At 46.7% G+C, this 10,955-nt stretch overlaps 2 non-coding genes across 2 annotated transcripts; one reads left to right on the forward strand and one right to left on the reverse strand.

Annotated features, from left to right (window-relative positions):
- Positions 1 to 4,548: 4,548 nt before the first annotated feature.
- Trnal-cag lies at positions 4,549 to 4,631 on the forward strand. Its single transcript has one exon. It is a non-coding gene; the product is annotated as a tRNA-Leu (tRNA).
- Positions 4,632 to 4,883: 252 nt separating this feature from the next.
- Positions 4,884 to 4,966, reverse strand: Trnal-cag. The gene has a single exon. It is a non-coding gene; the product is annotated as a tRNA-Leu (tRNA).
- Positions 4,967 to 10,955: the final 5,989 nt, after the last annotated feature.

Raw genomic sequence — 10,955 nt, forward strand, 5'->3', positions numbered from 1 at the left:
GGGAGAGAAACATGATCAAATAAGCCGGCAAGTGAGCACAGCAACTTCGGAGATGAGACAGGAAAGGCAAGCGACAAGTGAGAGGGGAAGGGGTCGGGCCACCCCAGTCAGGGCACTGGGAAGAGATGTTTGAGCTGACCCGGGAGGGTGAAAGGCACTAGGCCTGCACGGTCTGGCGGAAATGGCTCCAGACTAAGGAAGCAGCAAGTGCAAAAGCCCTGAAGAGGGGACATAATTTGTGCATTGGGAGAAAGACAAGGGAGGGGATGAAAGAGGGAGATGAGGTTGGAGAGGTGGTCCAGATTGGCTCGGGTGAGGTTGTGGGGATGGCACGGCAGAGATTCTCCCTGGAAAGCCGTACAGGAAGGTGGATGGGTTTGAGCTCGCCCCAGATATGAAAACTGGGGCCTTGCTTTATTTTGCTGGGCTATTTTGCTAATTGTGTGAAGCATTTCCTCTGTTCTAGGCACTCAAGTGCTCAGTGTATATTAACTCATTTGATCTCCTCAACAATCTTTGGAAGCAGATACTATTACTAAACCCCTTCCACAGATGGGGAAACTGAGGAACCGAGAGGCTGAGTGACTCCCTGCAGGTCACAGAGCTGACAAATGGCAGCACAGGGTCTGAGCTCAGGTGGTTGCGGGGTCTCCGCCCTTGCCCACTCAGCCACACTGCCCAGGGTTAAAATCAGCCCTGCCCCTGCTTCCACGAGGGGTGAGTGAAAGGGGTGCATCCACAGCTGGGGTTCTCTTTCTGGGTGAGTCATGGCACTGGCGGCGCGGTAAGCAGTCCAGGACTACTCCACGCCATCCCATTAGAGGTCTGTAGCTGCCTCGTCCACAGCACCCAGACTCCCTCACCTCACCGCCATCTTGGTGCTTAAGTGGCTTCACCCCTCGGTGGCCCATATTCCCAGACTAGGGCCTGGCAGAGGCTCACCCCTGGTGCCCAACGACCTCTGCTCTACACTCACAGCCAAGGAAAACAGCCTGCTACTTGGACGGCTATGCTGAGAAAAACCTCTCTTTCTTCTACATTTCCTCTGATAACAAGAACAGGACTAAAAATAGCACCTCCGAGTCCAGGCTGCCACCTCAACTGCCAAGTCCTTGTGACTTGTTTTTAAGGGACAATGTAAAGCAAGCACCCAGCACAGTGCTAAGCACCCAGTAGTTCTCATGAAAGCATTTGAGCCAGACAAACCAAGTTCCACTTCTCATCTGTGTGACTTTGGTTAAATTCCTTCACTTCTCTGTGCCCCATTTTCCTCGCCTGGAAAATGACATGCGTGCCCACCACCGTGGGTCCACGGTGAACATGAAGTGAATGATGGATACAAAAGAGGTATTTGCCAGAACTCAGCTTCCTGCTGCCTTTTCCCTGGGTAGGGGTGGCGATGGGAGCCAAGGTCAGAGGAATGCCGGGGTTCTCCCTCTCAAGCCCCTTGGCGCAGTGACCATCAGGTAACCATTTGGTCTCTGGCTGCATTGGTCCTGAACAGGGCCAGGCACAGGGAGAGTCATGGTGGGAATTTCCCAGCTACTGGTAGGTTTTTCCAAACTGAGCTCAGGGATTTTCCTCTCCCAGGCTGGACAAATGTCTGGAGCAGGGAATGAGAAGGCCCTGTCCCTCGGGGGCCACTATTGGCGTCTAGAATGCTGATAAGGGAAGCAGGGGATAAACAGGAGTACTGGCCTTCTCCTTCCCATTTTTTTGTCTTGGGCCTTAGGACTGGAATGAGGGCCAGGAGGCTATTGAGAGTGTCACAGGAGGACAGCTGACCAGCCCCCCCAAAGCGGGTGATGAGGCTGGGTGGGGAGCTGGTGCTGATCCCAAGCAAACAAGTGTCTGTCCCAGGCAAGCCAAGAGGACAGCAGAAAGGACAGAGCTGAGCCGGGCACAGTGGCACACACTGTAATCCCAGCACTGATGGAAGCTGAGGCAGGAGGAGCACAAGTTTGAACCCAGCCTGTAGCTCAGTGTGAAGGCCCTGGATTCCACCCTTAGTACTATACTACAAAAAAAAAAAAAGGCCAGGGCTGGCGTGGGTATCAGCTCTGGCCCTGCCTCAGTTTACTCCTCTCATAAAGGCTGGTGGTATAAGAGGGACAGGGAGGGTCAGAAGTGGAAAGTGCATCGATCCTGCCCCAAAGAGAACCCTGGGCCCATCTGGGCCTTAGCTCCTGGGTGTGCAGAGTGGGATCTGGCAAGGGGTAGCAGCACTGCCTCCCAGAGAAGTGGTGGGCACCAGGTGGCCTGGATACACCTGTTGCCTCCTCTCTCCACATTGGTACCACACACAGACCACCCTACAAGCCGGGCTTGTCTTCTTACCTCCAAAGTGCAAAACAAAGATTAAGGGTTTTTTGTTGTGCTTTTGGCACTGAGCCATATCCCTGGCCTTTTATTTATTTATTATTATTATTACTACTTTTTTTTTTAAATCTTGAAACAGGGTCTTGCTAAATTGCTTAATTCAGGCTAGGCTTGAACTTTTGATTATCCTGCTTCAGCCTCCCCAAGTGCTGGGAATACAGGTGTGTACTACTGCAATCGGCTACAACTTGGAGCTTTAACTGAGCACTTTGGGCAATCTCTACCTCCCTGGTCCAGCTGCCATCCTAGCTCCCCTTCCCTGGACTCCGATACTTCTCTTGCCTTCTCATTTGGCAAGAGACCATTTTGAAAGGTAGTGGGACCATGCCACAATCTTGCTTTAAACTGCCACTCCAGTAATTCCATCACACAGCAGAAAATCCAAACACCTGTCCCCAACACCCTAGCCCTAAGCCTCCTCCCACCCTTACTCCTGCTGTTCCCCCAGGGAACTTGTCCTCACTGGCCTCACTGTTCCCCCAGGAGGCCACACTCCTCTGGGCCCCTGGGCCTTGGCACTGGTTATGTCCTCTATTTGCAATGCTGCCACCCCAAGTTTGATCTTGCTTGTCTTTTTCTTTTGCAACACTGTAAAACCTCATCACCCAGGCTCTCCCTAACCAGCCTGCCTATGAAAGCCCCTAGTCATTCTTGATCACTGTGAAAGCAAGAATTTTAAAGGTAAGATCATGATTCAAATGAACACCTCAGAGATGCTATTTAAGTCATTAAACAAGGGAGGAATCAGTGCAGTGTTACAATGTGTTAGAAGAAGAATTCAAGGACAAACATTGGCGATCAGGAATGCTGACCTGAATTTGTAAGTGGATGGGCAATTGGTCAATATCCACAGGACGATAATCAGTTGACTTCCACCCCCAAGCAATTCACTTGCATCCGAGGGACAAGAATCATTTACACATGAAAGTGAGGAAAGGGGGAAGTCCCCGTAGCAAGATGGGTCACCGGATTATATTTTTGCCTATTTCAGTCTCTTCCAAGCTTCCGGGACACATCCTCTTCCCAGCATTTCCCAGCCGCTAAACTTATTTATTCACCTGCTTCTTATCTTTGAATGTTTCTTGGAGGCGGAAGTTCTGTTTTGTTCACAGCTTCCGGAAGTGGATCTAGGACACAGCAAGTGTTCAATAAATGTATATCGACTGCCTTTCCGGTGTCCAGAGCAATTGGTGTTTTGGGAGAGGACAGAATGAGATCACTGCTAATCTAAAAGGACTCAATTCTGGTAGTCACAGGGGAGGAGGGGATTTGGAACAGAGAAGGGGGAGGGTTTCAGCATCCTTCACACAAGCAGGACGTTTGCTCAGTCCTAGGGGCTGCATTCGGGAGCCTACGGCTGGAGCGCCCGCGATCCCAGAAGCGGGTGCCCCGCGGCCTCTTGGAAACCCGGAGGGGAAGGGCGCCCAAGCTGTGCAGAGCTTTTCTGGTCCCTTCACCCAGGCTGTCCGTGGGCCAGGCTAGGATAGGAAGGAGGGGGAGATGAGGAAGGAGGAAGGAGGAAGGTGCTGCGGCGGCCAGGAGAGGAGAGATGAGTCACGAAATGACGGAGGAAGTGGAGGAAGAGAGGGAGGACTTCAGCCACGGATCTTTCTCTTACGCCTACTGTGTGCCCAGGCATCGTGTGGGAGCGCGGAGACCCTGGCAGAAATAGAACCGAACTGGCTGTGGGCGCCCCGGGACTCGGTCCAAGCTGGAGCCTGAGTGAATGAGTTAATCATTCTTACGAAAGGGAAGGGAATTTGCAGTTTCGGTGAGGGTTGGGAAGGGGCACGAATAGAGCCCTTACAATCCTGGGGGCGCTTCACCTGGTTACGTGGCAGCAAACGGAGACACTAGTAAGCCAGTGCGGGTAAATGGGCTCGACTGCGACAAGCAGAAAAGGTACATGGATTTGTATGCGGAAGTGCAAGCCTGCTTGCAGACATGCAAGAATCAAAGCTGAGGTGAATGCAATATGCACGTTTGTTAAGTGCTTCTTATGGCCGCTCAGACTCTGCAGCAGGCCGCGTGCGCCCCCTGTCCGCCCAGACACATCGCCCACCTCTTGGAGAGCGCGGTTGCCACTAGGTCAGCTCGTCGCAGCGCGCTGCGCATGCGCACACTATAGAGTGTCTGAAGAGGTTTACCGGAATCCTTTCATTCTGAGCAGTCAGGATGGCCGAGCGGTCTAAGGCGCTGCGTTCAGGTCGCAGTCTCCCCTGGAGGCGTGGGTTCGAATCCCACTTCTGACAATGCTTGCAGTTGTTTTGCTCTTCTCACTGCCCCACTACTTGATTTCCTCCTACCGTCTGGTAATAGAGGCGTCTTAATTACTTTACAAAACCAGAACTGTTTAGAAAAAGAATTTCTTCTTAACGCACCTTTTTCACTTTGGAGTGTAGGAAGAAAGCTCAACTTTAGTTTCGCAGACCTTTTTTGGCAAGTGAGGTACAAACTCCTTTGAGTTTGGGAGGGGAAATGAGCAAAAAAAAGACCTCAGAGCTTGTCAGAAGTGGGATTCGAACCCACGCCTCCAGGGGAGACTGCGACCTGAACGCAGCGCCTTAGACCGCTCGGCCATCCTGACTTCCTGTTTTGACGCGGTTTGAGGGACCAATTTGTTTCCAAGCGATCTCGCTTGGAACTTGAAACTGACTCACGGTGAGTATTGTCGGTCCTTCCTCCTAAAGTGGGGTACAGCCTGAAGCCTTTGCTGGAAAGCAAACAGGGAGCGGATAGTGACGTCGCCGTGGCTGGAGGCATTCTAGACAAGGCTGGAGGTCACGCGGTGGCGATGTTGGGCTGCGGTAAGAAGTTACTACAAACCTAGTAGTTAAAACCACACCGTTTTTATCCCTACAGCTCTGGAGGTCCGAAATGTAACACGGGTGCAGGGCGGGCTACGCTCCTTCTGAGAAGCCCTGTTCTCTCCTCTCTCAGCCCTCGGCTCAGGCCCCCACATCCCTGGGACTTCCGCTTCGCTCCACAAGCCCTCCTCTCACTCTGATCCTGCTGTCCAGGCCCATCCAGAACACCGAGGAGAATCCCTCCACATCAGCATCCTTAGGTAGCCGCAATCTGCAAAGCCTCTTTTAACCAAGAAGTAACTTTCACATACTTGGGGAGTAGCAAGTGATTATCTTGTGGGGTAGGCAGAGTATTACTGTTCTGTCTACCAGTTCTCCAAGGAACAATTTGATTTGAAAGATTCTAACGAGGGCTAAGTTACTGGAGTATGTTTGATCCGAGACCGTCTTTCTCCCTCCAGTTCCCTGTTTGTTTTCACCCACACAAATGCCACCCACCTCTCCTTTCATCAGAACCCTGGCTGGTGGCTCCAAGTGCCCATGCTGTTGTCAGGCAGAAGCGCAGACCCTGAATCTCTCTGTGTGGCCTTCAGTACATCACTTCACCTCTCTGAGCCAGGAGACTAAAGCCATTTATCAAATTTCTCTAAATGCAAGCCTATAATCCTGGCTGGGAGGCTGAGGCAGGGGAATACCGCTGTGAGCTCGAGGCCAGCCTGAGCCACATAGTAAGACCCTGTCTCAAAAAATAAAATAAAATAGGAATAGGAATAGAATAGTTACTCTAGGTGCAAGAAACAAGCCCAGCTTGCCCTGGTTCAGGGAAAAGGAGGATTTCTTGGTTCCCAAGATGGGCAGGCCTCTCTGTGTCTGCACAGGCAGGACTTTGCCAGGTCTGAGAAGGTGGGAGGTTAGGGTCCTTAACTCTTTAACTCTTTGTCCACAGAATAGGTTCTTGTTTTGTAGTGTGAGGCACAGGAGGGGGGGTGCGCTCTGATAAAGGGGCGCAGACTGGCCCTCTCCAGGAACACAAGGCCAGCTTTTATGGATTCACTGAGGTGGCTCAGGGTCAAGCTGAGCATGAATTTAGTTCTGGTTTCCATAGTTCCGGAGGAACCCTTATGGCTTGAGAGGCAACTTGTTGCCCATGTTGTTACTGTCCTTGCTTAGGAGGGGATACCTTGGCTCCCATCAAGGGATAATACGGTCTGCAAGACTCTGCTTCTCCCAGAATCCAAGGTGGTGTAGGTTTGGAGAATTCTAGGTGTTGCTTCAGAGGGGGTTGGAATTAGATATCAAGAAAGCTAGGAATTGGGTGTGGGTGACCCCTGTAAACCCTGAAAATGACTTTAGGTCCTCTTACCTTGGTGTTCATAGTCTTGCAGGGGACTGAGATAAGGTAGGTAAACTTAGGGCTGAGAAACCTTGTAATAGGACACTCCCTAAATGACTAGCACGTTTGTGTGCAGAGCCAGGCAGGGATCAGACCCAAACTTTCAAGTGAGACCAAAAAAAAAAAAAAAAAATTTTTTTTTAAATTTCCTTGTCTCCTTTCTGCCTTTATTTCTTCTATCCTACCTCATGCTGAACAGCAGGAGGGCTGGCCAGGCTCCCACTCTCCAGATCTTTTCCCCACTGAACATCCTTCCCTCCCCTCAGGTGGTCTAGGACAGTCTCCCACAGCTTCCTAGGGTTTTCCACCTTGCACCAATGGTTTGGGTAACCCCCCCCTTTTTATCGGCTGTCCCTGACCCCTAACACCACAAAACTTTGGCCATATTGGATGTGTGATGAATAAAAAAGACAGTCCTAATTTACCAAAAGAAAATAAACTTACATATGGAGAAAGTTCAAGATCTATTGTGAAGTAAAAAATGCTAATACAAACCAGAGCTGGAGGGCTTGAATTTACACATTAAGAAAAAAAAACTAGGGGCTGGGGATTTAGCTCAGTGGTTTGGTGGCCTGCCTTGAAAGTGCAAGGCCCCAAGTTCAATCCCTGATACCAAGAAAAAAAAAATGTTTTTCCCCCCATATCTTCATTCTCAGGAAGGAAACATTAGCAAACTAAACAGAGAGTGGTTGCCTCCCTGAAGCAATCTACAGGGGGAGATGGGAAAGTTTATTTTGTGCATTTAAACTTCTGTATCACATGCATATGCTACCTAATCAAAGGTAAATGTAAACCAGGTGCAGCAGCAAATACCTGTAGTCTCAGCGCTCCGGGAGGGCAAGGCAGGAGGATCGCAAGTTTGAGCCCAGATTGGGCAATTTAGCATTTTATGAGACCCTGCTTCAAAATTAAAAACAACAACAATAATAAAAAGGGCAGAGGAAGTAGCTCACAGAGACCCTGGGTTCAATCTCTAGTACAAAAAAAGAAAACAAAAACAAAAACAAATGTAATTTTACCAAATGATCAAGGTCAACATTGAGAGCAATAAATCTGGTTGACAGTAGGTAGCTTCCTTACAGTGTGCCCTTGAATGGACCTCTGTGGCTGTCCTCCCAAAACCACACTACTTTTTTTTTTTTTTTTTTTTTTTTGGTTTTTTTGAGACAGGGTCTCACTATGTAGCCCAGGCTGCTCTCAAACTCACAGCGATCCTCCTGCCTCAGCCTCCCAAGTGCTGGGATTACAGGCATGTGCCACTATGTCCGGCTCAAAACCACATTACTCTTAAGTCTAATCGCAAGGAAAGTATCAGACAAACCTGTGAGGAACATTCCACAGAAGATGTGACCCGTACTCCTCAAAATGATCACAGTCATCAAAAGCAAGGAAATCTGAGGAATTGTCGCAGTCAAGGACAACACAAAGACTCTGCATGATGACTTAATGTACTGTGATAGTGCGTGGATGTGACCCGGAAACACACAAGAGATATTGGGGAAAACTGGGAACTCGAAATAAAATATTTGAGACAATGTATCAATTGGCACTTTATGACAAATACCACAAGTAAGGTAAAACACTAATAACAGTGGAACCTGAATATTGGATAATGAAATCTAAAGTTATTCTAAAATTTAAAAAATTCTTAAATAAAAATGATTTCAATATATATGTTTTGTTTCTTTTTTCCTGTATTAGGGATTGAACCAGGGCCTTCACACTGAGCTATATCCCCAAACCTTCTTAAGTGTTTTAAATTTTGAGACAGGGGCTCACTAAATTGTCTGGGCTGAGCTCAAACTTTTTTTTTTTTTGGTTGGCTAGTCTTTAACTATGTAACTCAGGCTGGCCATGAACTCATGGATTCCTGCCTCAGCCTCCCAGAGTCCTGGGATTATAAGTATGCACCACTATGCCCAACCTTCATAATTTATATACTAATAAAATATACAAACTTATAGACTATAATTTTGTTGTTTATACAGTAACAGTTTATACAGTACACAGATTTATGAACATTTGAGTTGTGTACTTTCGCAGGTATTCTATATAAGACTCAGTTTGTTGGATTACAAACAAATCTGACTTACAAATGTTCTTGCAGAAGGAACTTGTTCTTAAGTTGGGGACTTACTGTATATCTATACTTCACACAAACAAAATTTTGCATTTAAAATATCTATAACAGGGCTGGGATTTAGCTCAGTGGTTCTGCCGCTTGCTGCACAAGGACTGGAGTTTGATCCCTGGTACAAAAAAAAAAAAAAATCTATAACAAGGGCTTGCTTCAGCAGCACATATACTGAAGTATCTATAATGTATATTATGTATATTAACATCTCACAGGCTGAGGAAACATCAACAGCTATGGTGATCTCTGGGTAGAGGCATGTATTATAATTTATTCTTCTTTGGTTACCTATGCTGTATTTAATATTCATATAACGAATGTGGATTAGTTAGGTAATTTTTTTTTAAAGCTAAATTACCCAGCCTGGGCTTGGATTTGCAATCTTCCTGCTTCACTCTGCCAGATATTAGGATTATGCCACCAGGCCTGGCTGGGTAATCCTTTTTCAGTTAAAAAATTGGCAGGAAAAATGGGGAAAATTCCCATGAGATGTTGGGTGGTGTCTCCAGCTGTGCCGTCTAACTGAGCACTTGGAGCTTCTGTTCGATGCTTGATCATGGCTGGGCCAGCTGAGGAGAGGGCTCTATGTGTACACCGCTGTACATGAGCAATCTCAAAGAACTGTGTACAGGAAAAAATGTAAACCGTTTTATTAATATATTAATTTCTATGTGCAATATTTAATTGCATGGTGGTTTTTTTGTTTTTGTGGTACTGGGAATTGAACCCAGGAGTGCTTTGCCACTGAACTGCATCCCCTCTCCTTTTATTTATTTATTTATTTATTTATTTTTGAGACAGGGTCTCACTATGTAGTTTGGGCTGGCCTTGAACTCACTAGGTAGCCCAGGCTGGTCTCGATCTCACAGCAGTACTCCTGCCTTAGCCTCTCGAGTACTGGGATTACAGGTGTGTGCCACTATACCCAGCCCCAGTCCTTTTTGTTTTTTATTTTTGACAAGGATTCCATCGTCTGAGCAGGACTTGAACATTTATCTTCCTGGCATTACAGATGCACAGCACTGCACCCATCATCCTACTTTTAGTGCCTATGAATCTGACTACTCTAGGTACCTCCTGCAAGTGGAGTAATAGAGTATCTGTCCTTTTGTAACTAATTTATTCCACTTAGCATAATGTCATCAAGATTCCTGTATGTCGTTGCACATATCAAACTTTCCTTTCTTTTTTTTTTTTTTCCTTTCATTTTTATTTGTTGTTGTTTTATAGTACTGGGGATTTAACCCAGAAGCTTCGCACTGAACTACTTCCCAAGCCTTTTTTTTTTGACAGTGTCTTCCTTGGTCACTAAGTTGCCAGGGCCATGCTCAAACTCATGATCTTCCTGTGTTTACCTCCCAGTGTGTTGAGATTACAGGTTTGCACCACCACACTTGACTTTCCATCCCTTCTGTGGCTAATAATATTCCCTAGTACGACATCTTGTTAACCCACTGTGGTAGATGCTTTACTCCCTTTCTGTTGTCAGCTATTGTGAATAATGTTGCTATAAACGTGAGCCGTGCTTATTATGGCTCTGAGATCCTGCTTTCAATCCTCTTGTGAATATACTCGGAAGTGGAGGTGCTGGATCGTACAGCGATTCTATTTTAATTTTTTTGAGAGCATTCTGCTTTTCACCATCCATGAAAGAATTAACGCTGGCCATCCGAGTGGTTGTGAAGTGACAGCTCATGGGAATCTTGGTTGACATTTTCCTAAGATTAGTGGTATCAACTGTCTTTTCAAATACTTGCTCATTATTTGTGTATCTTCTTTGGAGAAATAGGTATTGAGTCCTTTGCTCATTTTTTAATCAGGTTATTTGTTTTCTTGTTATTGACTTAAAGGGGTTCTTTATTCTGAATATCAACTCTGTATCAGGTATGTAATTGTAAGTATTTTCACCCATGATGGTCTTTTTCATTCTATTGATTGTGCTCTTTGGTGCAAAGAATCTTAATTTTGATGTGCTCCAAATGATCTGTTTATACTTTGGGGGGGCAGCATCTTACTGTGTAGTTCAGGCTGGCCTTGAACTCACATCGAACCTCTTGCCTCAGACTCCCAAGTGCCGGGACTATAACTATAGTTATGCTATGTATACTTCTGGTATCATATCCAAGAAATCATTGCCAAATCCATTACCACAAAGATTTCCCTCTATGTTTACTTTAACGAGATTTATAGATTTGATCTGATGATGTTTAGATCTGTGGTCTTTTTTTTTTTTTTTTTTTAG

The sequence above is a fragment of the Fukomys damarensis genome, unplaced genomic scaffold (assembly GCF_012274545.1).
Source record: "Fukomys damarensis isolate Sample0158 unplaced genomic scaffold, DMR_v1.0_HiC HiC_scaffold_32, whole genome shotgun sequence".
Taxonomy (NCBI): Eukaryota; Metazoa; Chordata; class Mammalia; order Rodentia; family Bathyergidae; genus Fukomys; species Fukomys damarensis.